This window comes from Hemitrygon akajei, chromosome 24 (genome assembly GCF_048418815.1).
Source record: "Hemitrygon akajei chromosome 24, sHemAka1.3, whole genome shotgun sequence".
Classification (NCBI taxonomy): domain Eukaryota; kingdom Metazoa; phylum Chordata; class Chondrichthyes; order Myliobatiformes; family Dasyatidae; genus Hemitrygon; species Hemitrygon akajei.
The window spans coordinates 26,983,001-27,007,577 of NC_133147.1; the positions used below are offsets into that span (position 1 = coordinate 26,983,001).

General features: G+C 41.3%; 1 protein-coding gene across 4 annotated transcripts in view; it reads left to right on the forward strand.

Annotated features, from left to right (window-relative positions):
* Positions 1-24,577, forward strand: part of huwe1 (HECT, UBA and WWE domain containing E3 ubiquitin protein ligase 1) — a 172,644-nt gene that overhangs the window by 14,292 nt on the left and 133,775 nt on the right. The window contains exon 1 of one of the 4 annotated variants that reach the window (XM_073028616.1): positions 7,003-7,129. The exons of the other annotated variants lie outside the window; for them this stretch is intronic. The gene's annotated coding sequence lies outside the window, so the exon portion shown is untranslated. Of the gene's footprint in view, positions 1-7,002; positions 7,130-24,577 lie in introns of those variants that run through there. 4 annotated transcript variants of the gene reach the window in all.

Below are 24,577 nucleotides of genomic sequence, written 5' to 3' on the forward strand. Positions count from 1 at the left end.
TGCAGTCTTCCTGTTTCCTCAACACTACCTGTCCCTTCACCAGTCTTTGTATCAACTGCAAACTTGGCAACAAGCCATCTATTCCATCATCTAAATCATTTATAAAAATAAGCGGTCCCAACACCAACTCCTGCGAACCACACTAGTCACTGGCAGACAACCAGAAAAGGATCCTTTTATTCCCTCTTGCTGCCTCCTATATACATCAGCCAATGCTTTAACCATGTTAGTAACTTTCCTGTAATACATGGGCTCTTAACTTGGTAAGCAGCCTTCTGAAAATCCAAATATACTGCACCCATTATCTATCCTACTAATTTCCTCAAGGAATTCCACAGGTTTGTCAAGCAAGATTTTCCCTTAAGGAAATCATGCTGAATTTGCCCTGTGTCACCAAGTACAGTTGGCCCTCCTTATCCATGGATTCCACATGCGCGGATTTAACCAACCGCGGATGGGGAAAACTCAGAAGTTCTCTCTCCAGCACTCGTTAGTTGAGCATGTACAGACTATTTTTTCTTGTAATTATTCCCTAAACAATACAGTATACTAACTATTTTCATAGTATTTACATTAGGTATTATAAGTAATCTAGAAATAATTTAAAAGTACAGGCAGTCCCCGGGTTATGAAGGAGTTCCGTTCTTGAGTCCGTTTTTAAAACGGATTTGAAGTCGGAACAGGTACATCTGGTTTATTTAGTATCAGTCAAACGTTTGTCTTAGTATGTAGTATATATTTTACCTTTCTATGCATATAAAACACTTAAGAAACGTATGTATTTCAATAATCAAACCACTGTGTTGCTTAGTAATTATTGTAGCTTGCATCAGGGCAGGGCCTTTCACATTATCCATTAAAATTGTTCCGATGGTTGACCGGCTGTAGCCTAACGCTTTTCCAATGGCCGATGGTGTTTCACCTCTTACTGATCACTTTAATATTTCGACTTTATTTTCAATTGTGATCGTGATTATTTTCGTGAACAGAAACACTGAGGATTCAGAGCTGTGCCAGTCCTAAAGACCACTGCACTGAGACAGGTTAAATAATGTCTGGGGTTCTGCTGGGTCCTAAGGTCCACTGCATTGAGACAGGTTAAATAAGGGACTTGCACATCCACATTTTTTGGCATCCACGGGGATTCCCGGAACCAATCCCCCGCAGATAAGGAGGGCCAACTGTACTCCATAACCCCATCCTTAGCAATTGACTCTAACATCAAGGTTAACTAGTCTATAGTTTCCTTTCTGCAGCCTTCCTCCTTAAAGAGAGAAATGACATTTACATTTTTCCAGCCGTCTGCCACCATGCCAGAATCCAATGATGATTTTGAAAGATACCTTCATAATCTCTATTGTTACCTCTTTCCGAACCCTAGGGTGCAGTTAATCAGATCCAGGTGACTTTTGCACGCTGAGTATCTGCAGTCACTTCTCTTTCCTCATACCTTCAATATCTAGCAGACTGCTAGAGTCTTCCACAGTGAAGACTGATGCAAAATATTCATTTAGTTCATCTGCCATCTCCTTGACCCCATTATTATTTCTTCAGCCTCATCTTCTAATGGTCTTATGTCCACTCTCATTCGTCTTTTATTTTTTATATACTTGAAAAAGGCTTTTCTATCCATCTTGATATTTTTAACTAGCTTGCTTTCATATTTCATCTTTCCCTCATGATTCTTTTAGTTGATTTCTGTAAGTGTGATGTGATTTGCCTTCTGGCAAGGCTTAATGAGCTATTAGAAACTCTCTGTATCTTGTCTAGCCATATATATTTTCGCGTAATTCATAAAAAGAATAGTTGACTTTCTTCCCAATTGATTTGTGAGCTATCACTGGCTGCAGGAGAGTAGGGAATCGGCTGAGGAAACATTGAAGTTGTTGATGGGTGTTCATGGTCATTACATGTGCATTCTTCAGAGGAAGGACTAGCTGTGATAGGTCATATTCACTTCCCGTTCATTGTCATAGCTGGCTAGATGCCACAGCCCATTCACTATCATAACACATCCATTTCCTATCCACTCCATCCCATAATCTTAGTGTCCACATATCTACTGATCTTGGAATTGAATACACTGAAGGATTGAACACCCATAGCCCTCTGTAGTAGAGAATTGCAAAAAACCCAGTCAAGGTGGTGCCGAGTTGCAGTTGCCATTAGGTCATGGCTCAGATTTAGCTGTTTTCAGGTTCATGGGAATGCTTTTAGGGACAGGTTAAAGGATGATTGAGGACTACATGTATGTGTAAGAATGAGTAAGAAATGGTGTTTGTTTTGCTCTTGCTCTGTGGCTTGTTATGTGCCAAGCATTATTTATATGCTACGTTGGTGCTGGAGTGTATTGCGACCCGGCACATCCCTGGGTTTTGTTGGTTGTTTGCACAAATGACACATTTATTGCATGCTTTGCACATATGATAAATATTTGAAAATTCACTGTCTACTTTAAGAAATTCTTCCTCTCAGCACTAAATATCTTAGTATTAGTTTTCAACCAGAAGAAAAATGCTTCTTTGCAATGGGAGGCAGCAACATTGACCCTGGTGACGACATTGGAGTGAAGTATTTCCCAGTTGTATTATTATTCATGTCAAATGAATCATTGAATGCAGAACTTTTGTGCTACATTGTGCTGATAAAAGATTAAATAATAAATTTGTGAATGTACCTGACATTGATTGTTCCCACTTGTGAAGGCTTTTACTGACTGTGGTGTGGCTAGTTTTGAAGTACTCACAGGCAGTGATTGGAGAGTACTGGTCATGTATTTACTGGCCTTGGATCAGTTTGTCTGGAGGTCTGTGAGTCCGGGTCAATGATTGGAGGCTGGAGACTCGGTGTCTGAGATCGGGACCAAGCACGAGACAGCTTGTCCTGGGGATGGAGGCCTGTGTGTGGGAGGGAGGATAGGAAAGGTGCCTGTTTTGTTGTTGCTTATGTTTTTCTGCTGAACAGTTTATAGGCGTGCTATGTTAAAGATGATCTTTTTAATGGGACAGCAAGGTAACGTAGCACAATGCTTAACAGTGCCCGTAACCCAGGTTCAATTCCCACTGCTACTCCCCGTGACTGCATGGTTTTCCTCCAGGTGCTCTGGTTTCCTCCCACAGTCCAAAGATGTACTGGTTGGTAGGTTAATTGTCCCATGATTAGATGATGTAGCTCAAAGGGACAGAAGGACCTGCTTCTTGCTGTATCCAAATAAGTAAATAAGATTATCTTTATTTGTCACATGTACTTTGAAACATTTTGTGAAATGTGTTGTTAATGCCGATGAGCAACACAGTTGAAGGATTGTGCTGGGGGATGCCTGCAGGTGTCTCCATGCCTTCAGTGCCGAATTATCATGTTCACAGCTTACTAACCCTAACCTGTATGTCTTTTGGAATGTGGGAGGAAACCGGAGCACCCAGAGGTCATTGGGAGAACATAAACTCCTGACAGACAATGGAGGGAATTAAACCCTGATCTTTCCATTGCTGGCAGTGTAAAGCATTACTCTTAAGTGCTTCACTACCATGCTGGAACCAGAATGTGTGGTGACACTTGCAGGCTGACCCCAGTGGAAACTTGGGTGTGCTGGTTGTTAACAGAATCAATGTATTTCACTTTGTTTTGTACATGTGATTAATAAATCTGAATCTAAAAACTGACATGGCTTTTGGAGTTTAAAGAACAGAGGTTTGAGAAAGGGTAGTGGAACTGAAGATAGCTCTGAAGGGATAACTTTGCTTCTACCTATAAGCCGTGAACTAAAAGTGAGGCAGTAGTGCAGGGCTGTCTCAACAGCAGGAGACATCTCTGAGTTGGCTTGAGTCTTCTGTAGTCTTTTGGGGAATGGGTATTTCCCATTTGCAAAGGATTAAAGTTGCTTTATATTCAGATACTAGAGGTTTGAGTTCAGTCAGCTCAATTATTCAACTCGTGCCATGATCTTGTACCATGCCTCATGACTTTCCGACCATTGATAAGTTTGAAGATGAAAAAAAAATTGTGTTGAGTTCAGTTGTGTTCCATAAGACATAGGAAATATTTTATCCATGTCTACTCTATCTAGGCCTACCAATATTTGACAGGTTTCAGAATCTGGTTTTAATATCACTGGCATCTGTTGTGTGGCATCAGTACATTGCAATACATTATTAAAAATAAATTACAGTAAGAAGTGTATGTAAAAAATAAATCAAATAAGTAGTGCAGAAAGAGGGAAAGATTGTGAGGCAATGTTCATGGATTCATTGTCCATTCAGAAATCTGATGGCAGGGGGAAAGAAACTGTTTCTGAATCATTGAGTAGTAGTTTCAGTACCACCACTTTGATTGTGGTACTGAGATGAGAGTATGTCCTGGCTGATGGGGTCCTTAATGATGGATTCTGCCTTTTGACGGTGTCCTCAATGCAGGGGAGGCTGGTGCCCATGATGAGATTTCCTCCCTTTATTCTTTTGAACTCCAGTGAGTACTGTCCCAGAGTCATCAAACACTGCTCACATGTTAACCCTTTCATTCTATGGATCCTCTCCAATGCCAGCACGTTCTTTCTCAGAAGGGCTAGGAAAAGGGCACAGAATGTGAAAATAGAGGGAAGAGAGCACGAAAGAGCAGTCCAGGCAAATGTAAACGGACAGTACACAGTTAATTGGCAAGACCCTTAACAGTGTCAACATTCAAAGCGATCTTGGGGTCCAAGTCCATAGCTCCCTGAAAGTGGCTCCACTAGTTGACAAGGTTGGTAAAGGTAGTGTTGGCATGATTGTCTTTATTAGTCAAAGGCTGTGAGTTCCCAAGTTGGGTTGTTGCAGTTTTATAAGGATCTGGTTAGGCCGCATTTGGAGTATTGCATTCAATTCTGGTCACTCCATTATAGGAAGGATGTGGAGGCTTGAGAGGGTGCAAAGGCAGTTCACCAGGTTGCTACTAACCATTTCATCCTTTCCCCCTCTTCCCCCTCCCCCCACCACTTCTCTACGTTATCCAGCTCTGTTGGTCAAGTAAATACTGGAGATGTTGCAAGTGTTTTGGCAGCCATTCTCAGGTGCTGACGGCCAGTTAGATAACTTGGCTTGTTTTCGCTGGAGTGGTAGTGGTTCTAATATAAGAGTCAATAATATTGTACATAAACATACATCTCACACCTTATGTCAACCTGTCAATCTTCAGGCTACGCCACCCAGGGGTATTATTTTGTGACTGTATGTGCTGTATGTGACTACTGTTTTGCATTTTGGCCTCAGGAATGACATTTCATTTGCTGTCTACATGCCTATGGCTGAATGACAATTAAACTTGTACTAATATTATATAGTGCCTCTATGTGCTGGACAGTGGTCTGCACCTTCGTCCCCAGAGGAATGATGTTTTGTGTTGCTGTATACATATTTGAATGACAACAAACTTGAACTTGAGACCTGATAGAGATGTCATGATTGAGCATTATAGATGGGTAAGGCACCCAGCATCTTATTATTTCCCAGGATCAAACTGACCCAATCATAGAAGACACGCATTTAAGGTGAGAGGGAGTTTGTCCGAAGGAAATGTGCATGCCGTTTTTTTTTGCACACAGTGAAGGCAGATATAATAGAGGCACATGAATGTTCAGGAACCATTCATGGACATTGCGTAGGGATAAAAGATAAGTTTAATTAAGTTTGTTTATTACGTGCTATGTCGTAACCAGGACTTGTGATTTGCACCATCTGCTCATACAACCATCCATCACCCACTCCCGTGGCTTCATGTGACCTTGCTCTGAGGTGTGGGGGTGTTTAAGCAAGTGCCACACTTGCTCCAAGAGTGACATGCAGGCTAACCGAGGGTAGGAGAGACGTAGTTCCACCCTGCCACCCCAGTTGGGTATTAGTTTAATTATTTTGGCACACCATCATGGACTGAAGGGCCTATTTTTGTGTTTTACTGTTCTATGTAGGAGAGACTGAAGGGGAGCTAGAGTGAGTGAGAATGTCCCTGGAATCACAGAGCTGACAGAACAGAGAGCTAGCTTGCAGTCCATTCCATGTGGCTTACTGACCCTCTGAGTAGAATGACAGAACTCCTTTGTTGTTTCTTTGAACTGTATGTTTAAAGCATACACTTTTGGTCAATGAAATAGTTTCAGTTAAAAAGTCCATCAGCTCCTACCAAAAACATTTGCAACATCTCCAGTATCTACTTGACCATTAGAAATGGACCATGCACAGAAAGTAGGTGTGGAGTAGGGCCAAGGAATCAAATGAATCAGGAGAGATACTTAGTTTTTCATCTGCTATGGTGAAGTGCTGCTTGGATACAAATTTCATTTACCATTGCCACAGGGTGGAAAAGCAGTGTTCATTTTTACATGGAGCAGAGATTACATTTGTAGTAGATATGTGTAAGAAGTCGCAAGAGATTCTGAATACACCCCTATTGCTGGCAAAGCAAACTGAAATGTACTTTGGCATTATACTGTGGAGTGACTTGGGAAAAGTTACCACAGTTCATTGGGAAGGATAGCACAGTGGGCTAGTTATTCAGGAGCCTGGGCTAAAGATCCAGAGACACGAGTTAATATCAAGTGGGGAATTTAACATTTATTTAACCAAGCAATACAGACCAAGTGAAATGAAAACAGAAAATGTTAGGAAAGCTCATTCTGACAAAGGTGCACCAACCTGAACATTAAGGTTGTTGTCTGACTTGCTGAGCTTTGCAGCCTTTTGTGTTTTTGTTCCATATTTCTGCAGTTCATTTGTTTTTCACCAATAGCCTGTTGCGCCTCAGAATGGACTGGCAACCTAGCTAGCACAACCCCTCACTACCGGGATGGTGCTCACCATCAGTTTCTTGTTGAAGGGAAATTCCTCTGGGAGCTCTGATTTCCTTCCACATTCCAAAGAGTGAGTAGGATATTTGGTTTCATGGGTGCATGAGCTTGTTTGACTGGAAGGGCCTGTTACCATGCTGTAACTGTTGTGTCAAAATAAATCCTATTTTGTTGTCCTCTTTGTAGCACAAGCAAGCATCCTATGAGACTTCTTCTGCACACTATCCAGAATGACCACATCCTCCCTAATGGGGTGATCAGGATTGAATGCAGTATTCCTGATGAGGCCTAACCAGTGTTTTATAAAGCTGCAAGGTAGCTTTCTAAATCTTGAACATAGTTCTTCAACTAATAATGGCAAGCATGCCATATACCTTCTGAGTGTATACTTGCGGTATTAATGTACTCTGTGCATGCTGTGCTGAGGTTAAGGATTAGCTTTAGTTGTCACATCTATGTTAAACATATAGTGAAATGTGTCATGAACATCAAATCAAAAAAGCGAGGATGAGCTGGGTGTAATCTGGAAGTGTTGCCATACTCCCATTACCATTACTCCCATCGTAGCATTCCCACAATTTACTAACCCTGATGAGTAGATCTTTGGAATGTGGGTGGAAACTGCATCCATCACTTATGCTGGTAGCTCATTCCACACTTGCACCATCCTCTGAGTGAAAAAGATCCCCCTCAGTATCCCCTTAAATATTTCACTTTTCACCCTTAACCAATGGCGCCCTATTCTAGCCTGGTGAATTGTGGAATTCATTGGCACAAATGGGTGTGGAGGCCAAATCATTGGTTATATTTAAATCAGAGGTTGATGGGTTCTTGATTAGTCAGGGCATCAAAGGTTATGGAGAGAAGGCTGGAGAATGGGGTTGAGAGGTAAAGTAAATCGGTCTTTGGTTGGGGGAAGAATTTTCTAACATCATCATGACACTTTTTATGTTATGACAGAGTTTAGCCCAACTGGTAGGATCCAAAGAGGGACCGAAGGAATCTTGGCTTGTGATTAAAGGTTTGGAGAAGGGAAAAGGATACAATATATGAGAGGGGAATAGGTTCAGTAATGGGACTGTGCTTTGTAAATTTAAAGAGTGAATGAACTTTGGAAAAATACGGAACGGAGGGGTTAAGAAATATATTCGATGAAGAATATCAGCTAACCCAAAAGACAGGGAGAGATGGAAGTCTATGGATGGACACTTTGCCTTTTGGTTGTTTGTCAGACTTTGTGTGTAGTCCTTCATTGATTCTATTATAGTTCTTTGTTTACTGTGAATTCCTGCAAGACAATGAATCTCAGGGTAGCTTATGAGCGATATATGCAAACTTTGAATTTAGAAAGGGTCTAGAGGAGATAGGAGGGGTAAAGAGTCCACTGAACTAGAACAAGGCAGGGCAAGTCTTGGAGGATGTGTAATCCACTGAATGAAGACAGATTGGTGGCTGGATATTAAGTTAACGTTGCCTTAGAGTTGGTGGTCTGCTGTCAAGAAAACAAATCAAGGATTGCTTTGCTTACTTGGTCAGGTCTGTTTAAACGAGTGACGGTTCAAGTGAATCCAAATGAGGAAGTAGTTGGAGCAAGCTAGCTGATGTAACTGTTTTAATGCTAACTAGGGCAAAGTTAGAAAGTGGGAGGGAGAATGAAGCAAGTAAGTTTATCCATTAGGTGTAGAAGTGTCACGGTGAATCAAAAAACCTGACAAACTGGACCTTTGAAAGTGGTCATGTGGGTGTTGAAACGAAGTTTCACCCATGGGAAATAGAAGGTACTGTAATAGGTTTAGGAATCAGGAGGGATGAGACGTGGCTGAGTGAATGATGTAGGAGAGTAGCAAGCAGAATGGTATGTATAATGTTTAATTGAAGGAGGACAGTTTTGAACCGAGTATTTTACACATTGCAGTAGACATCATTTAGGGTGAGAACCCGGTTGGCACAGAGGATTTCAATGAGATCTCTCGGCCCTACCCCCCCCCCCCCCCCCCCAAAATTCTTCTATATTCCGGCATCGTAGTGTCAGTAGTATGTCTTTACCTGACTGGCTCCCAGGATTCCCTTCCTAAATCATTTCTCATTAGGCACTACTTAAAACATTTATGCCCAATTTTTTGGTCATCTGGTCCTGATTCATTTTTTGTTTCTATCTTCCTGTAAAGTTAAAGGTGCTACATTTTCAGTTCTGTTCAGTTGAAGGGAAAATGCTCTGTAGGCAAAGCAGCGACATGGACCATATGTGGCTTTTTATGAAGCCTAATGCGCTCAGAAGCTGACCCTTGGAGCACTTGACGTTTAAGTTCTGGCATTTTAAAAATAAAATTGTTTATGTTCCACCTTGGAGATGAATGAAAACCTGGCATTTGTTTACAGCCACACTTGGAGTACTGACTGATTCTGATCAAAACCACATTAGGAACAATGTGAAAAGATTTACTGGAATGGTTTCAGGGTCAAGAGACTTCAGCAAAAAGGTTAGACTGGAGAAGCTGGATTGCGCTCCCCACAGCATTGAATGTTAAGCAGAGGTTTAATTTGAATGAGGCTGTTTGTCTGTGTAATGTAGTTGCTGTCATATAGTCTGCTGATATAGTTCCTTTCATTGTTTGAAGCTTTCTGTTCCTTCTGCCTCCTTTCCACTTCCTTGAAGTGGATTTAAAAAAAAAATTGGGGTTATTTTGAACTGTGATGTATCTCAGATCTTACTGTTGGTAAATTGGTTGGAAACTGAATTGACGTCTGGAAATATTTCAGAATCAGGTTTAGTATCTGATTTAGTTGGGTTTGCGGCAGCACTACATTGCAATGTGCAATAATAGAAAGATGATTTATAGTAAGTGTATCTTAAATAAGTAGTGCAAAAAGAGAAATAAAAGAAAAAGTAGTCAGATAGTGTTCATAGGTTCACGTCCATTCAGAAATCTGATGGCAGAGGGGAAACTATTTCCTTCAAAAGACAGTTTCAGATTGTACCCCTATTTCCTCTCTTTTGGATGCAGTGGGTATTTGTATGTCTTTGAGACTGCTTGGCTGGTAAGAACATGAGCCATTCAGCCCATTCATCATGGATCAACTTTATTTACCATGTACATTTATTTATAGGCATTAGTAATTTACTGTGGTGTGTTGGTTAGGGTGCAAATCCAATAAAACAAAAAAAATCAACAATTCAAAGTCAAGACACTCTTTATCGATCACAGCTCGGCTTTCAACACTATAATACTCCTGAAAGTAATCAACAAATTCGAAGACCTTCTTGACATCTCCTTGTGTAGATACCTTGATTTCCTCGCTTGCAGGCCCAAGTCTGTTCAGATTGGCAACATTTCCACAGTCTCCATCAGCAAAGGCTGTGTGCTCAGCTCGCTTTATACTGATGACCGAGGCTAAGTACAGCTCCAGTGTCAATTTTTAAGTTTGCTGACAACATCGGTGTTGTAGGCTGAATCAAAGGTGGTGATGAGTAAGTGTATAGGAGGGAGATTGAATGGTGCCATACTGTTATATAGAAAATAAAGTTAGATATTGAGGTATGAACGTAGAATAAAATGTGCATAGCTACATAAATACCAGTATGTACTTACAATGTTAGCAGCATTGTAAAAAGTGTTTTAAAATGTTTACAGTGCAGTAATGGGTGTAATAGAGGGGAGTGGGTAGATAACTAGAATGGCTGATCAGATTAACAGCCTGGGAAAATAAACTGTTAAGATGATGTGAAGTTTTTATTGTAATAGAACTGCAGGAAGCTTTTGCAAAAGGCAGTTTGCTGGGTGGGCAATGTCTACAAAGATACCCCCCCCCCCCCCCCCCCCCCGTCTGCTTCTTTGTTCTGGATGCATACAACTCCCAGAGTGAAGGTAGACTCCAGCCAGTGACCTGAGTAGAGAATTCCAAAGATTCACTGGCTTCTTTATTTTTACGGTTCTAGGAAAAATTATTTCCATCTTTGCCCCCGATTCTGAGATGGGGATGCTTGGTTCTAGACACTTAGTCAGAGCAAAGAGAATGCTGTTCTTGTACCTACCCTTTTAAGTTTGTAAAAATTTTGTGTTTAATTTAAAATGCATTGCAATCTCATTCTACTCTTGTGAATGATCACATGCAAGTGCAAGTCACAAAAATGCAGAGCAGTCAGTAGTCTAATCTCACTCTGATGTACATGAAGGTAGACTCATGAGGAGTTTGAGGAGACTTGGTATGCAAATTTCTGCAGATGTATTGTGGGAGAGCATCACCGTCTGGTAAGGAGGGGCCGCTGCTCAGGATCGGGGAAAAGCTGGAGCAAGTTGTGAATTCAGCCAGCTCCATCATGGGTACTAGCCCTCCCCCTCCAAGCATCAAAGACATCTTCAAATGGTAGTGTCTCAAAAAGGCAGCATCCATTATCCAGGACATGCCCTTTTCTCATTGCTATCATCAGGAAAGTGGTACAGGAGCCTGAAGGCACATGCACAGTGATTCAGGAACAGCTTCTTCCTCTCTGCCACCAGATTTCCAAATGGCCAATGAACTCAGTATTTTTTCTTTTTTCTTTTTTCACTATGTATTTAATTAAAAATATTTCATATTGTAATGCATAGTTGTTCTATTAGGTACAGAAATGTACTGTTGCCACAAAACAGCAAATTTTGTGAAATGGCAGTGATATTAAACCTGATTTCATTGATTCTCATTCTAATCAGGCAATCATGTGGCAGCAATTAGATGCAGGTATGGTCACAAAGTTCAGTTGTTCAGACCAAACATCAGAATGGGAAATGAATGTGATCAAAGTGACTTTGACTGAGGAATGATTGTCGGTGCTGGACGGGACGGTTTGAGTTTCTCAGAAACTGCTGATCTCCTGGGATTTTTGCGTACAACAGCATCCAGTGAGCAGCATTTCTGTGGCCGAAAATGCCTTATTAATGAGAGAGGTCAGAAGAGATTGGTAAGACTGGCTCAAGCTGACAGAAAGGTGACAGTAACTAAAATAACCATGCCTTACAACAGTGGTATACAAAAGAACACCTCTGAATACACAATATGAATACACAAACCTTGAAGTGGATGGGCTACACCAGCAGAAGACCTCAAACATACACTAGGTAGCCAGTGAGTACAGGAGTAAACTAAAGTTGCCATTGAGTGCTACGACCCATTTCCTTTGGTTTGGGAAAAATGTGCTTGCACTGACACCAGTGTGGTTTTTATAATGAAATGGTATTGATTTCCCTCTGCTGTGGGTGAGCAGTGTCTGTGTTGTTTGCATTAGTTGCCTTTTCTTTCTCAGTAAGTAAACGAAGTCGGCTCTTACTTTGATTTATTCTCTCTGCTGACAGCACTTTGCAGCTGCAACTGAGCTTCTCAGTCATACCAAATAAGTCATGCATATCATATCCATCTCACCAGTAAATAACTCATTAATTTCTTTGGTAAAGTGCATAAACTGCTAGCCTGAAGTGTTGGCTCTTTATTCCCCTCCTTAGATGCTGCCTGACCTACAGAGGTCCTCCAGTGTTTTGTCTGCTACTCTGTATTCCAGCATCTACAGAATCTCTTGTGCTTATGTTTTGCTGTTCTGTCCTACAAATATTTATCTTATTCTACACCTTCATTCATAATGCAGCTTTGGATATGATCTGCATAGTTTGAGTAGGTGTTACAGGCAGGGCCAGTTTGTGTCCTGTAAGCTTATTTAGACCGTAAGACACAGGAGCAGAATTAGGTCACTTGGCCTATCGAATCTGCTCCATCATAGCTGATTTGTTATTCCTCCCAACCTCATTCTCTCGCCTTCTCTCTGTAATCTTTGATACCCTGACTTAGCCAAGGACGTATCAACCTTTGCTTTAAATATACCCAATGACTTGGCCTCCACAGCCCCTGAGGCAATGAATTCCACAGATTCATCATCCTCTGGCTAAAGAAATTCCTCTTCATCTATGTTCTGAAGGACCGTTCTATTCTCAAGCTGTACCTATTTGGTCCTAGACTCCCCTATTATAGGAAATAGCCCCTCCACATCCACTCTATCCAGGCATTTCAATATTTGGTAGACTTCAATGAGTTGCCCCTTTATTCTTAACTCCACTGAGTGCAGGCCAGAGTGATCAAATTTGCCTCGTAGGATAACCCTTTCACTCCCGGTCAGCAGATCTTTTCTTAGATAAGGAGCCCAAAACTCTTCACAATATTTATCCTACAATTGACTTGGGACATTTTGGAAGACAGTTCTGAATTGCTTATGGTTTGGGTTTTAAGCTGTACCTAGTCAGATCAGGATTTAAAGCAACACACAAAATGCTGGAGGAACTCAACAGGTTAGGCATCATCTATAGAGAGGAATGTTGTTATTGTATGACAGGAGTTTTTCTATTCACGCTTCTAATAGGTTTTTGTCAATTCCGGGAGGGGCTGATGTGAGTCTGTTCAGGAGCCGGGTTGGATCAATCTTTATCTGGCATCTCGTCCACAACCGTTCCAACGTGGGTGGCCCTGAGTTGGCATCGCCTTATGGAGTCCTTCAAGCACGCAAACCTCCACACAATGTCAACTTGTTGATCCAGGTCATGAAGGTGAAGAGGAATAAACAACAAATTTTCTTCAACGACGTTAGAGAAACCGTTCTGATGAAGGGCCTTGGCCTGAAAAGTCAACTGTTAATTCTGCTCCATAGATGCTGCCTGACCTAGTGAGCTCCTCTACCATTTTGTGCGTGTTTTTAGAGAATCTGGTGGATTTTAATGATTTTATGTCAATTATTGGAGCTGATACATCTTCAAAATTGCGGATTTTGAATGGTGGGGGGAGCCATGGTAATGTAGTGGTTAGCATGATGCTAATACAACTCATGGTGTCAGAGTTCAATTCTGGTGTAAGCAACTTTGTACCTTTCCTCCCTTGTTTGCGTGGGTTTCCTCCAGGTGCTCTGGTTTCCTCCCACAATCCAAAGATGCACTGATTAGTAGGTGAATTCTGCGCTGTATCTTTAAATAAATAAATAAGATTTATTTAATGGTTTAAATTCTAACAATACCTTAAGGTATCAGGATTTTCATTTCAGTTGGATCACTTGAATAGAAAAACATTTTACTCGGTGCCTGCCATTCCATAATACAAAGATAGTCAGGGTGTATCATCGTTTATCCTCTATTAAAGTGGATCACTCTTCTCTGTGCACTATCTTCATATCTCTTTATTCTTAATGGTCTCGGACCTGGTGTAACATAGGCTTGGCTGGTCAGTGGCGTTGGCAGTGTCTTTCACAGTCCGTACAAAAATAAAAGTTGTTCCAAGAGCCCTGCACACCATTTGAGGCCATCGACAAGAAAGCTGTCACAGGAAAGCAGCATCCATCATCGAGGACCCCCATTATCCAGGCCATGCTCTCTTCTCTCTGCTGCCATCAGGTCCCACACCACCAGATTCTGGAACAGTTATTATCCCTCAACCATCAGGATCATGAATCAGCATGGATAACTTCACTCACCTCAGCTCTGGACTGATTGCACAACTTATGGACTCACTTTCAAGGACTTTACAACTCATGTTCTCAATACCATTTATTTATTTATTCATTTTTGTATTTGCAGAATTTGTTTTTGCACATTGTTTAACTTTGTATGCAGCTTTTCATTGATTCTGTTGTGGTTCTTTGTTCTACTGTGAATGCCTACAGGGAAATGAACCTCTGAGTAGTCTGTGACGTATGGTAAATGTACTTCGGTAATAAATTTACTTTGACGTACAAGTCTTTCATGCAGTTTACTCATTTGCTGGAAGTGCTTTGTTTTATAGCTGCTGTACTCTCCTCCATTGCATTACAATATTACTCTGCTCAATTGCTGCATCTTTAATTTCCTTTTTAAACTGCAGATGGTGAAATTTAATTAGGGTTGTCCTTATAAATAGTGGATTTGCTTTGGTATTTTTCAGTTCTAAAGCAGGTAGTGAGTAAATCTTGAATCTTGTTAACATGACCAGAATTGAAGCTGCAGAGAAAGGAAAGATTTTTCTTTGGTTGCTAGTAATGTAAAACGGAAGATCTTAGCATCTAAAGCTTCAGGCCTCTTATTTTACCAAGCTCTCCATTCACTTCCATCTTCTATTCACACGCATTTTGAGGAGGTTGGGGTGGGGGGGGGGGGCTTTCTTCTGGGTTTGCTCCTTTCGTGCAGGCATGTGGGTGGATTTTGCAAGTCTGCCTATTTTGATCCTTATTCTGTATGTCTTTGCCTTGGAGTGAAGCATTTCCTGTCTCCAAATCAAATGTGTTTTTTGTTTTGATTTCTTTAAAGGTGGTTTAATATATGTAAATGACCCTCAAATGTTGCAGAGCACGTGTGTGTGTGTGTGTGTGTGTGTGTGTGTGTGTGTGTGTGTGTGTGTGTGTGTGTGTGTGTGTGTGTGTGTGTGTGTGTGTGTGTGTGTGTGTGTGTGTGTGTGTGTGTGTGTGTGTGTGTGTGTGTGTTGAAACCATTTCATTTTGGATTTGCGAAGATGTATTGCGGTCTCTGCAAGCTGGTGGCTGAAATTGGTAATCTAGTGGATTAATGTTGATTTGTAGCCCTTTTGAGAGATCATCAAAATTTCTTAAAACAGTTTGTATTATAAAAAGGGACTGTAAAGGTTACTGAATATAAAAAAGATGATTAATTGGTTCCTGATGTTCCTGCAGATGAGATTAAGTAAATGCAATTCTTTGTAAATTTTGTGTCCTGGGCAAGCTTGGACTGTTTTGATATTCTGGAGTTAACAGATGTGGTCATCTTGTTGTCAAGGATTAAAGGCATAAGACCATAAAGAAAATTATGAAGAAAGAACCAGATTTCACAGACATCCCAATCTGTCGAGCTAAAGTGAGATTCTAAACCAAGAAATTCTGCGGAAGTTGGAAATCCAATGCATTGCACACAGAATTTCGGTGGTTAATCTGTGGAATTCATTATCATTGACAGCTTTGGATGCCAAGGCATTCGCATATTTAAAGTGGAAATTGATAGGCACTTGAAAATTATGGGCAGAAGACAGCAGATTGGAGTTGATCAGCCAAGATAAAATGGTGGAGCAGATTCTAATTCTGAATGGTCTAATTCTCTAATGTTTGATGGTCTTGTGTTAAGTGATCTGCTTTATCAGCTCCTGCGCCAAAGGAGCTTATGTTGTTGAGGTAGCTGTTGAACCTTGCAGTGAGCCTAGAACCCAGGATCTTCTGATTTCAATGAACCCCAACCAAATTAAACAAGGTTTGCATTGGGGTTGTGGGAGACAGGTAAACAACAGCCCTTTGTATTTGGATTAAGACAAGTTGTAAGTAGTTATTTTTTTTATCTCTGAGGTTTGAATACATCCCAAGTTGCAAAGGAGTGCTTCATTGACATTTATTTACCAGTTTACCAGCTATACAAGACCTCAGTTAGATCCCACTTGGAGTACTGTTTTCAATTCTGGTTGGCTCATAGGAAGGATGTGGATACTGTAGAGAGAGTGCACAGGAGAGAATGTTGCCTGGTTTGGAGTACATGCCTTGTGAGTGAACTTGGGCTTTTTTCCTTGGAGCGACGGAGGATGAGAGGTGACCTGATAGAAGTGTATAAAGTGATGAGAGGCATTGGTTGTGTGGATAGCCAGGGGCTTTTTCCCAGGGCTGAAATGGTTAACATGGAGGGGCATAGTTTTAAGGTGTTTGGAAGTAGGTACAAAAGGGATGTCAGAGGCAAGTTTTTCTCACAGAGAAGGATGCATTGCCAGCAAAGGTGGTAGAGGCAGAAACAATAGGGTCTTTTAAGACACTCTTAGATAGGTACATGGAGCTTGGGAAAATAAGAGGGCTATGCGGTGGGGAAATTCTAGGCAGCTTCTAGAGTAGGTTACATGGTCGGCACAACATTGTGGGCTGAAAGGCCTATAATGTGCTGTAGATTTTCTGTGGTTCTATGTTCAGACCAGGAATCTTGAAGTTCCAAGTAAATTTATTATCAAAGTACATATGCTTGCAAATATTATCCTGAGATTCATTTTCTTGTGGGCATTTACAGTTGAACAAAAATACAATAATTAATTGAAAATTACACAAAAAGACAGCAAACCCCAAATGTGCAAAAGAATACAAACTCTGCAAATACAAAAAAAAGCAAAAAATTGTAAATAAATAATAAATACTAAGAACATGAATAGTAGAAAGTCCTTGAAAGTGAGTTCATAGGTTGTGGAATCAGTTCAGTGTTGGTGAGTGACAGTTGTCCAAGTTGTTTAGGAAGCTGATGGTTGTAGGGTAATAACTTGGTGGTGTGTGACCTAGGGTTGCTGTACCCTCTTCCTGATGGCAGCAGAGAGAAGAGAATCTGGTCTGGATGGTGGGAGGGGGGGTTCGCTGATGATGGATGCAGTTTTCTTGTGGCAATGCTCCTTGTAAATGTGTGAGAGCTTCTCAAGTCAAGTCAACTTTTATTGTCATTTCGACCATAACTGCTGGTACAGTACATAGTAAAAGTGAGACAACGTTTTTCAGGACCATGGTGTTACATGACACAGTACAAAAAAACTAGACTGAACTACGTAATAAAAAAAACAGAGAAAGCTACACTAGACTACAGACCTACACTGGACCGCATAAAGTACACAAAAAACAGTGCAGGCATTACAATAAATAATAAACAGGGTAGTAGGGCAAGGTTTCAGTCCAGGCTTTGGGTATTGAGGAGTCTGATAGCTTGGGGGAAGAAACTGTTACATAGTCTGGTCATGAGAGCCCGAGTGCTTTGGAGCCTTTTCCCAGACGGCAGGAGGGAGAAGAGATTGAGGGGTGCATGGGGTCCTTCATAATGCTGTTTCTCATGTGACAGACTGGGCGTTTACATTCTTGGGCATTGATGTCTCCATACCAGGCTGTGGAAACACTAATGCCCAAAGACAGAAAGCCCTACGAAAAACATGGTGGATACAGCCCTCCCCACTATTGTACCGCCTAGTATCCGAAGCTGAAATTTTGCTTCCTTTTCGTGTAATCCTCTTTGCACGGTTCCGTTTGGGATGTTGGTCCTGAAAGATTAGTAGCTGATTGGGCAGTGAGTTTTGGCAATTTGGTAGCTGAGACAAGTTCAGGCCTCCTCCTTGAATAAAGATGCTGGTTCTAGAGTGGGATCATATAACACTTTGTTGGGCTGCCAGGCATGCTCTTCTGTTTTCCTGCTGTCTTCAGTTTGTATGTTCTTCTTCTGACCACGCGCGTTTCAGAGTAAAGTCTCCGTACGCTAACCTGAGATTTTTTTTTGGCGGGCATTTATCGTAGAACAAAGAAATACAATCAAATCAATGAAAAGCTGCACACTAAGACTGACAAACAACCAATATGCAGAAGATGACAAACTATGCAAATACAAAATAATAAATAAACAAGCATGATATGGAGAACATGAGTTGTCGAGTTCTTGTAGTTTGTGGAATCGATTCAGTGTTGAGGTGAGTAAAATTATCCACACTGGTTCAGGAGCCTGATGGTTGAAGGGTAATAACTGCTCCTGAACCTTGAGGTGGTAACTAAGGTCTCCTTCCCAATGGTAGTAGTGAGCAGAGAGCATGGCCTGGATGATGGATGCTGGTTTCTTGTGGTAGTGCTCCTTGTAGATGTGTTCAGTGGTGGAGAGGGCTTTTCCTATGATAGGTCTGGTGCTCCAGTTCCCTCCCACATTTCAAAGACATGCGGGTCTTCCTGGTTGTTGACAATAGACAATAGACAGTAGGTGCAGGAGTAGGCCATTCGGCCCTTCTAGCCAGCACTGCCATCCACTGTGATCATGGCTGATCATACACAATCAGTACCCCGTTCCTGCCCTCTCCCCATATCCCTTGACCCCGCTATCTATAAGAGCTCTATCTAACTCTCTCTTGAATGCATCCAGGGACTTGGCCTCCACTGCCTTCTGGGGCAGAGCATTCCACATATCCACCACTCTCTGGGTGAAAAAGTTTTTCAGCATCTCTGTTCTAAATGGCCTACCCCTTATTCTTAAACTGTGGCCTCTAGTTCTGGACTCACCCATCAGCGGGAACATGCTTCCTGCCTCCAGCGTGTCCAATCCCTTAATAATCTTATATGTTTCAATCAGATCCCCTCTCATCCTTCTAAATTCCAGTGTATACAAGCCCAGTCGCTCCAATCTTTCAACATATGACAGTCCCGCCATTCCGGGAATTAACCTTGTGAACCTATGCTACACTCCCTCAATAGCAAGAATGTCCTTCCTCAAATTTGGAGACCAAAACTGCACACAATACTCCAGGTGGGGTCTCATCAGGGCCCTGTACAGCTGCAGAAGGACCTCTTTACTCCTATACTCAATTCCTCTTGTTATAAAGGCCAGCGCTTTCTTCACTGCCTGCTGTACCTGCAGCACAAATGGCACATTTCACTATGCTTCGATTTTTTTTTTAATGTTTCAAAATAAAGCTAATTTTCTTTGGTGTTTGGCTTTGTGCAGGCAACTGATATTTTTGTGCAGCTTGACTTGCAATTTTACATGGAGCCATCATAGCTTCCAAATACGTAGTGTCATTTTAACAGTTTAAAGGAGACCTTCATGTGACGGGTGGCAATTATATGGAATGAACTGTCAGAACAAGTGTTTGAGACGGGTACAATTGTATCATTTAAGCAACACTTGGATTCATTGATGGACAAATTATGGAGGGGTATGGGTCTAACGCAGGAACTTGGTGTGCGCTGTGGTTTGCATGGACTAGTTGGGTCGAAGGGCCTGTATTTGTGCTGTCTTGCTCTGTGACTGTGGACTTTGATCTTCTAACTAGTAGTCTTGTCTGTTTCACTGCCAGTTCTGTAGTTCCTGGAGGAGATAAAGATCATTGCTGGCTGCCTTTTGTTGTAAAGAACTGTTTGTATGTTCTCAAAGTGTGGTGTTACAGGAGGTTTGCCTTAACAAGCTGAGTATGTTTTTATTTAGTAGCGTCTGGTGGCAGATATGGCTACATCAAGCTCGCTGTATTGCGGGATTTGTGCTCCACAAAACCAGAGGATTCTGCGTTCTGTTGTGATCTAAAAATACACTTGCATTGATTGAAAGTGAAAGTTGATGAATAATAGATAACACAGCTTTTATGTAGGAGCCACAGTCAGATGAAATGCTTCCAGGATTTTGAGTGACTGACTGGGTGCTGCTTGCTTTCCTAAAACAGGGATGGCACTCTCTCTTTCAGAGATAAGATGTTGTGAGATTAAGCCCACATTGGGTTTGAGCAATACAATCTTAACTGACGGTCTTGGTGCAGCACCACAGGAAGGCTGAATAGACAGTTGTTGCTTTGAATCAGGTTTTGAAATGTCTTGTAGGTCTAGTGAGCATGTCTAATGGCAGTATGCCATCCTTGCCAATATTTAGAGTACGCAATGCAAACACTGCTGCTGATCACTGCATTATCTGTGATGGCAGCTCAATGTCCATAGATTGTCTGCCTGGTGTCAGTGGTCACATCAGATTTCTTCAGGATTTGCATAGATTCGGCATACCATCTAAAACGTTGACAAATGTCTATAGATGCATGGTGGAGAGTACCCTATCTGGTTACATCTCGGTCTGGTATGGAAACATTACAATGGAGCTAGAAAGTTTGTGAACCCTGTAGAATTTTCTCTATATTTGCATAAATATGACCTAAAATGTGATCAGATCTTCATGCAAGTCCTAAAACTAGATAGCGAACCCCATTAAATAATTAACCCAAAAAACATTATACTTGTTCATTTATTGAGAAAAATAAGAAAATTAGTGTTTTGGAATGGCCAAGTCAGGCCTGACCTTAATCCTATAGAAATGTAGTGGGAAGAACCTGAAGCAAGCAGTTCATGCAAGGAGGAAGCCCACCAACATCCCAGAGTTGAAGCAGTTTTGTAAGGAGGAATGGCCTAAAATTCCTCCAAGCCGATGTACAGGACTGATCAGATTACCGGAAATGTGTGGTTGAAGTTACTGCTTCAACCAGCTACCAAAAGCAAAGAGTCACATACTTTTTCAAACAAATGCATGTATCTCTTCAGCTTCATGCATCTCTAAAATTCTTGTAAGGTCCTCTGCAAGCTGTTTCGATTGAGGCATGGTGCACATGAACAGATCTTTCTTGAGAAAAGCAGGCTCTGTCAGTAATCTGACTTGTGTGTCTTTTTTTAAATAGGGCAGGGCACCTCTACAACCCACATCTCCAATCTCATTGATTGAAACGCCTGACCCCAAATTGCCTTTGTAGAAAACATTACCTGAGAGGTTCACATACATTTTCCAACAAATAAATGTAATATTGGATCATTTTCTTCAATAAATGGACAAGTATAATGTTTTTTGTGTTTATTTAATTGGGTTCTCTTCATCTAGCTTTAGGACTTGCATGAAGATCTGATCACATTTTAGCAGAAAGAGAAAATACTACGGGGTTCACAAACTTTCTAGCACCATTGTATAGTGACGTGCTTAAATAATTTTAATTTGTCATTAACTTTTCACTTTAAATTAGGTAATTAAGCTTTAATTTGTGAAAATATTTAAACTTGTGCATTATCTAGTCTGATTATAGAGTTGATGATTTGATCTTGCAGTTTTTTAAATATAGTTTGGCTTTCACATAGCTCAAATGTGAATGCAGAGTGCAGTAGCAGGGCTTCTGCTTCCCTTGTGGTCACTAGCTTGTCTTTTGAAGAGTCTCTAGCTTTAAAACAAAAAAAATGGGGCTACTTTGTTGCCTCTTTGCTGGTTTCTCTCAGCCAAAGCCATACAAGTTTCGATGAGGTAGCCTGATCTAAATCTTTGTACTGTTCAATATTCTGCCGAGCCTCTAAAGGCATAAGAGGGGGCATGATGAAACCTGTGGCCCAGAGCCAGCTCCGAAGTTTTGTAAAGTCATGGCTGACCTGATCTCTGCTTTGACTCACTCCCACAGCACTTAATTTCTGTGGGTGAGATTAGAATTCTTGGAAAGACCAAATGTCCCCACACTTATGATTTTAAGCCAAGTGCATTGAAGATTAAAGATTAGCTTTATTTAGACCATAAGATACACGAGCAGAATTAGGTCATATTGCCTATGGAGTCTGCTCCGCCATTTCATCATGGTTCATCCATTTTCACTCAGCCCCAGTCTCCTGACTTCTCCCTTCACGCCCTGACTAATCAAGAATCTATCAATATATGCCTTAAATATACCCAATGACTTGGCCTTTACAGCTGCCTGGGGCAACCAATTCCACAGATTCGCCACCTCTGACTAAAGAAATTCCCCCTCATCTCTGATCTAACAGGAAGTCCTATTCTGAGGCTGTGTACTCTGTTCTTAGTCCTCTACCATAGAGAACATGCCCTCCACATCCACTCTGTCGAGGCCTTTCAACATTTTATAGGTTTCAATGAGGTCACACCTCATTTTTCTGAATTCCAGTGGGTAGAGGCCCAGAGCCAACAAATCCTCCTCATATGACAAGCCTTTCAACCCTTTAAACCCTCTTCAATGTCAGCATATCCTTTCTTAGATAAGGGGCCCTAAAATTGCTCACAATACTCCTCACCAAACTACCTCACCATGAACATTGAAACAATGAAATATGTTGTTTACATCAAATCAAATCAAATCAGTGAAGGTTCTGCTGGGGGCAACCCACAAGTTTTGCTATGCTTCTAGTGCTAACAAATTTAAGAGCATGAAATGAAAGCATGATGGGGTGATACAATTAGTACAGAAATTCTACTAGTTTGTAGAGAGTCATAGTCACATAGAAACAGGCTTCAAGGTCTATCTTGTGCATGCTGACTATGGTACCCAGTGAGCAAGTCCATCTTGCCCACATTTGGCTTTTAAACATCTCCTCAGGATTTGTTGCAAGAAAAGGTTTGTGAACCCTTTGCAAGAGTTTTCTACATTAATCACTCATAAAATGTGGTCCAATCTTCATCTGTCAAATAATAGACAAACACAATATTCCTAAATGATTAACACATTAACACAAGTATTACTACTTGTCAATACTGAGTACACCATTTAAACAATCATAGAAGAGGTTCAAAAAAAATGTGAACCTGTGGGGTAATGCCTTCTACAAAAGCTATTTGGAGTCGGGCGTTCCGTTCAAAGAGATGAGATTGGAGGTGTGGGTTGTAGAGGTGCCCTGCCCTATATTTAGAAAAAAGACACACAAAGTCAGGTTGCTGACGGAGCCTGCTCTTCTTAAGAAACATCTGTTTATGTTCACCATACATCAATAAAAACAACTTTCAGAGGACCTTTGAAGAAGAATTGTAGAGATGTGTGCTGGAAAAGGCAACAAAAGCATTTCAAAAGACCAGAGTGTTAATCAGTCTACAGTAAGAGAAGCTGTCTACAAATGGAGGAAATTCAGTGCTGTTCCCACTCTCCCTAGGAGTGGGCGCCCTGCGAAGATCACACCAAGGGCACAATGTGCAGTGCCGAAGGAGGTGAAAAAGAACCCATGGGTAACAGCAAAAAACCTGCAGAAATCTCTAGAACTTCCTAAAGTCTCTGTTCACATGTCCACTACAAGAAAAACACTGAACTAGAATGGTGTTCATTGAAGAACACCATGGAGAAAACTGCTGCTCCCCAAAAAAATTACTGCAGGTCTCAAGTTGCAAAAGATCATCTAGATGTTCTGCAAGGCTTCTGAGACAATGTTCTGTGAACAGATGAGACAAAAGTTGCAGAAATGGCCACCACTATGTTTGGAGGAAAAAGGGTACTGCACACCAACACCCAAGTCAGCCGTGAAGCATGGTGAAAGGAGCATCATGGTTTGGGGCTGCTTTGCTGCCTCAGGGCCTGAATAGTTTGCAGTCGTTCCAGGGAACAACAAATTCAAAATTGTATCAAGACATTTTATAGGAGAATGTCAGGGTCGCAGTCCATCACCGAAAGCTAAATTGCATTTGGCTGGTGCAGCAAGATGATGATCCAAAGCATGAGTAATCAACAACAGAATGGTTTAAAAAGAAAATTTATGTTTTGGAATGGCCAAGTCAGAGTCCATACCTTAACCCAATTGAGATGCTATGGCATAACCTGAAAAGGGCTGTTGATGCAAAGTATCCTAGAAATATTAATGAATGAAACAGTTTTGTATGGAGGAATGGTCTAAGATTCCTCCTCGCTGTTTTGCAACTCTGATCAGCAGCTACAAGAAACATTTGGTGGAGGTTATTGCTGCTAGAGGAGGTTCTACCAGTTATTAAATGCAAGGTTCACATACTTTTTCCAGCCTGGGCTATGTTGAACAATGTGTTTAATAAAGGTATGAAAAGTATGATTGTGTGTTATTAGTCTAGGCAGATTGTGTTTGTCAATTATTTGACTTGGACGAAGATCAGTCCACACTTTATGAGTAATTAATGGAGAAAACCAGGTAATTGTAAAGGGTTCACAGACTTTTTCTTGCAACTGTACGTTGAAATGCTTGGATTTTGCCAGTGACCATCACGGTCTGAGGATGTGCTGGCGGCAGCCCGCAAGAACCACCATGCTTTTGGCACGAACATAGAACGCCTGCAAGTTACTTATCTGAACCTGTACATCTTTGGAAGGTCGGGAGAAACTGGAGGAAATTCATGTCATTGTGGGCTGAACATAGAAACTCTCTATAGGCAGTGGTGGATTGAACCCCAGTCTTCCTGCTGGATCTGTAAAGCATTGTGCTACCAGACTGCCCCAGAATGTGAAGCTATAAAAGTACATGTGCTCTGAAAAGTTATTGATTTGTAACGTCTC